Raw genomic sequence first — 6,000 nt, forward strand, 5'->3', positions numbered from 1 at the left:
GTTCCTTCCTGGTCGAGCTAGTATATAGTTGTCTTAGTTAGGATGTTGCTGCTGTGAAGAGACACTATGGCCAAGGCAACTTGAATAAAGATAAACATTAATTGGTACTGGCTTACAGTTTCAGAGGTTCAGTCCATCATCATCATGGTGGGAAGCAAGGCATCATGCAGGCAGATTTGGTGTTTGAGAGCCAAGAGTCCTACAGCTTGATTGGAGGCAACCAGGAGAGACTCCTTTCTACAGGCAGCCAAGAAGAGGTCTCTTCCACACTGGGCAGAGCTCGAACCTAAGACCTCAATGTCCACCCCCACAGTGATGTGCAGTCCTCTCTCAAGGCCATACCTACTCCAGCAAGGCCACACCTCCAGATAGTACTACTTCCCATAGGCCAAACATATTTAAACCATCACACTATTATTATAGTATAACGTACTATAATAATATAACTATAGTATAATAGTTATATAATTATAGTATAATATAATATTATAGTATAGTATAATTATAATATAATTATAGTATATTATAGTATAATAATAGTATATAAGTGGTGGTATACAGTTGAGTAATACCTAATCTCTAATTGACTCTATTTCATGTCTCTATTATTACTGGAGAAATAAACAAATAGACTCAAGCAGGAGAAATAGGCGTCACTGTGTCAGGAGGCAATAGCAAAGACATAAAGTACCTCTTCTTAAGAAGCCCACACCCACTTTACTTACCCCATCAAGACCTTTCTCTGATCCCCGTGTTTAAAATTTATATTAAGATACATCTTAATAAACTCCAGCTCTGCTAAGAGAGAAAAACAGCAGGGAAGAACAAAGGAAAGACAGGTGAGAGTTGGCAACACTGTGCACACATGGGACAATAGCAAATGTTCTCTCTCTAAACACATAGATACATCTATCTTTGCCAAGCCTAATTATTTACTACATGTTTAAAGGAGAACTTCACATTCAAAGCCTTTGGGAAATCATAATCCAAAGTCTTGTTGAGGCATGGGTAGCCATAAAGAAGTGTTTGGATAAATTAAAGGTATCAGGGCCAGGAGGATAGTTCAGGGCCAGTGGGTAAAGACATTCAATCGTCAGGTCTGAGGACCCAAATTCAATCCCCAGAATGAACACAGTGGGAGGAGAAAACTGACTCTTGCAAGCTGTCTCCTGACTTCTACATGTGCTGCATTGTGGTGTATGCACACACATATGCACACAAACTAAATTAAAGTGGAATAAAACTCCAAAGATATTAGTATTGGATGTGATGGCGTGTACCTATAATCCAAGTGTGTATGCTAAACATGGAGAAAACCAAGGCTTTTCGATTATCATGGGTATACAGCCTAGCTATAGTGTCTGCTAAGTTGGAACTCGAGTTCACTTGGTAGAGTGTTTGTCTAACATGCCCGGCATGTTGGACTAGATCCCCAGCACTACATGAAACCTGGTATGGTGGTGCACATTTACAATTCCAACACTCTGGAAATGGAAGCAGAAAGGTCAGAAGTTCACATTCATCCCAAGCTACCTATTGAAACCAGTCTGTGATACATGAGACTCTTGTCTGATGAAGTACATGGGATTGGAGCAATGGCTCTGAGATAGAAGTTCATGCTGCTCTTCCAGAGGACCTTGGTTTGGTTCCTTGAACCTACATAGCAGCCAACAACCATCCATAACTCTAGTTCCAGGGGATCCAATGACCTCTTCTGACTTCCAAGGTCACAGCATGCATGTGGCACATAGACATGCATGCAGGCAAAACATTTAAAAACATAAAATCTATTATTTTGAGGTACATAAGTCATAGTAAACAGGATTTTAAAATGAAACACATTATTTATGCAGCAGAAAAAGATATTTCACATAGCATGAACGCCTGAAAAATGTTTGAGGGGCAGCTAAGAACATGGGCTGCTTGTTTAGAGGACTGGAGTTTAATCCCCAGCAACTGTATCAGGCGGCTCACACTGCTTGTAACCCCAGCTCCAGGCCAGAGCCTCTGTGAATGCCTGCCCTCATGTAATACACTACAAAAAATTAAAGAGAATAAAAAGTAAATTTAAAAAAATGTTTGAGTGTCTCTAGGGTGCACCAGTGAGGCAGAGAAAGAGTATGGATTTCTACCTTGCAGCACAAGAGTCCAAGCAAAAACCATTCCCCAAGAAAAAGCCACTAGGTACCCTGGAGACCCAGTTCACCTGCACCTTTGGAAACCACACGGAGTTTTGTGAGGTGTAAATGTACCATGCTTACAACTCTCCTATCCACTTCACTTAGGGAATTCCAGACGCTCATCAGCCGTCACAACCAGTCATTGAGCAGAGTCACTAGATTGATACCTCTGAGGCAGCCTAGGAGTAGCACAGTGACGTCCCAGCCAAGTGGATACTAAGCTACAGGCTTGTAAGGTAGGAGGGTCTCAAGTGTGAAGCTACAGGTGAGACTCAACACTGCACCTGTATCCCACTTCTGAACACAACTGAGTCCACCCCCATGGCCACATCTGCAGCTACACACATCTCACTCCACACAAAGGGTTGTTACCGCTCTGGGTAAAAGTGCTTGCTTGCTACATATGTTTAATAGAGTTTAATCCCTAGAACCCACATAATAGGTGATAGAAATGACCCTACAAAAGTGGTCTTCTGACTTCCATGTACACTGTAGTGTGTGTACACACATACCCACTAAGAATGAATAAAATTTAAAATTTTTATTTGAACCCCAGGCCAGTAATCCCAGAGTTTCAGAGGCCGAGAGGATTTACAGAAATTAGAGATCAGTTTTGGCCAGAGCGTGAGCCTGTCTTTAAATACAAGCCTGGCTAAGTAAATTTTTTTGTGTGGTTGTTTTCATTTGTTTGTATGTATGTGTGTGTGTGTGTGTGTGTGTGTGTGTGTGTGTGTGATTTTGTTAGACAGGGTCTCACTGTATTGTCCTAACAGGTCTGGACATCCAAATCATTAATTTAGACTAGGTTAGCCTCTAACTCACAGAAATCCAACTGCTTCTGCCTGCCAAATGCTGGGATTAAAGGTCTGAGACAGTAGTGCTTGGCTTTAACTCACTATGCAGCCATGGACGACCTGTAACTCCTAATCCTCTGGCCTCCATTACCCAGTGTTAAAATTACAGGGGTCAAGCTGGAAAGTTGGCTTGGCAGTTAAGAGCATTTGCTGTCCTTGCTGGGTTCAATACCCAGCATCCATATGTTGGCCCACAACCATCTAATTCCAGTCTTAGGGGATCATGTGCCCTCTTCTAGTGCTTGTGGACACCAGGCATGGTGCACAGACATACATGCAGGCACATTTTATTATAGGATCACCTATACGTAAAAGATGAAATTTAATTTAACACCTTGCTCTAGAAATGTACATCTAGACAAGGATGTACCACTATGTCTGGCTCCCACATACTTTTGCTATGTACCCTGGTGTTTGGAGACTGGATCTTATATAACCCAATTCAGCCAGGAGGCAAGATGAAGATGACTTTAAACTAAATTTTCTGCTATTTCCATGACTAGAATGTTAGGATTACAGTCCTGTTCACCACCAATTCTGTTTAGCGCTAATGAGTAAATCAATATCCTGTAGTAAACTGGGCAAGCACTCTACCAAGTGAGCTACATCCTCCACCCTACTAAAGCTCATTCTGATTGTAACGAGCATAGTAAAAATAACTTAGGATACTTACTACATCCAAGGCTGCTCCTGATTAACAAGAATGTGGTGACGTCACTTACTCCAAACAACCAGACACAGTCCTAGAACCCTATGGCGTCTAGTGGACAGTATCTAAGCAGAGACCAAGAACAATGCTCTGCTTGGCACATCTAGAGAAACTCCATCTTGATCTGCCCTGCAGCTGGAGTCTCCCCCAGGATCTTGACCTTTGAATCAGAGACTTCTGTTAGAGACTGGATCTAACCTTCAGCTAAGATACTTAACTCAGGTGAGCACCTTTAGGGAGATAGGCTTAGGAGAGTAGTTAGCTATTTAGAGTGTAAACATTGTGTGATGACCCTCAGCATAATAAACTAAAACTTTTGTTATATTACACTTATGTACCCTGGCTGACCTGGTATTCACTCTGTAACCCAGACTAACTTCAAACTCTGGCAATCCTCCTGCCTCAGCCAATTCAAAGCGTGTTTGCTCTGTACAGTATTCTCCATCTTGAAAGTACCTGGAGGAGGCATTATGTGTCACCTCATTTGTATGGATTCAGATCTGGCTTAAACAACCAAAGATGCGCTTTTAGGCTATTGAGATGTCTCTCACCAGGCCTACTGAGGATGGGATGCCAAGACCTATGCTCTTAGCTTAACAACTCCAGTAATACCTTACAATCCTCATGATCTAGAAACTAGCCTAGTACACCAAAACATCCTTCTCATATACTGAAATACTTTCCCATTTTCTCACCTACAAGACCATCTACCCACTCTTCAAGTTCCTGCTTTCTGCCTCAAAATGATAGGCTCAATTTATCAGCTGAAACAGATCTCCTACGAAGTCAGATTTCCTTTAGTTTCCTTCCTCCCTCCAGGCCTGCAATCTCTGACCTGGCAGAACACACAGACCTCCTTAAAAATAATAGCATGCATAAATAAAAAGGTTTATGAATTTTTATGCTTAGGAGTGTTTGGCCTGCATGTCAGTGTGTGTATCATGTGTAATTGACAGCCAGCCAGCCAGCCTTATGGGTTAAAGGAGGTCCTGGTACTGCACTTAAGGATGATTCACACTGATTGCGAGTCACTGAGTGGGTGCAGCACTGGAGCCACAGTAGCTCTGGAGTTCTGCCTGCCTGTGTGTCTGTGTGAGGCTGTTGGAACTCCTGGAATAGGAGCTACAGTTTTGAGACTCCATGTAGGTGCTGAGACTCCAACCAGAGTCCTCTGGAAGCAGTTAGTGCTCTTAAATGCTGAGTCATTTCTCCAGCCCCAAAGCAAGCGCTTTGCACTATTAGCATGCTTTCAAACAAGGTCAGGTCCTCCCTTAATCAGTATTTTATTTTTAAAGGCAAAGGTGAGAAACAAAACAAAACAACAAACAACAAGGTGCAGCAGGAGAATAAAGTACAAAGCAAGGTCCAGAAATCATTGCTAAGACTCCAAAATAAGCATATGAGAAAAAACTGTTAGTGAAGAACAGATGCACAGTGGAAAGTAACCGACGGCACATTATAATACCCTCTCTGAGCAGACTGTTTTGTTGTTGTTGTTTTTCATTTTTGTTTGTTTTTTATTTATTTACTTTACATCCAACTCACTGCCCCCCTCCAGGTCACCCAGTCCCACAATTCTTCCCCCATTACTTTTCTCCTTCTCCTCTGAGCAGGTAGGGGTACCCCTAGGTATACCCCCACCATCTCTGCAAGGCTAGGCACTTCATCTCCCACTGAGGCCAGAAAAGGCAGCCCAGTTAGGGGAACAGGATCCACAAGCAGGCAACAGATTTAGGGACAGACACTGATCCAGTTGTTGAGGGATGCTCATGAAGACCAAGCTGTACATCTGCTAAATATGTGCTGGGGGTGGGGTTGTCTCAGATCCAGCCCCCATATATTCTTTGGTTGGAGGTTCAGATTCTGAGAGCCCCAAGAGTCCAAGTTGGTTGACTCAGTTGGTTTCCTGAGAAGTTCCTATCCCCTTTGACCCTGTAATTCCTTCTATTCTTCCATAAGAGTCACCAAGCTCCATCCACTGTCTGACTGTGGGTGTCTATATCTGTTTGAGTAAGCTATTGGGTGGAGCCTCTCAAAGGACAACTTGATTTTGTCTGCAAGCATAATAATATTATCATTAATAGTGTCAGGGATTGCTGCTCACCCATGTCATGAGTCTCAAGTTGGGCTGGCTATTGGTTGGCCCTCAGTTTCTGTTCCATTCCCTGTGACAGCATTTCTTGTAGACAGGATGCACACACACACACACACGAGACAGAGAGAGAGAGAGAGAGAGAGAGAGAGAGAGAGAGAGAGA

Source organism: Mus caroli, chromosome 17 (genome assembly GCF_900094665.2).
Source record: "Mus caroli chromosome 17, CAROLI_EIJ_v1.1, whole genome shotgun sequence".
NCBI lineage: Eukaryota > Metazoa > Chordata > Mammalia > Rodentia > Muridae > Mus > Mus caroli.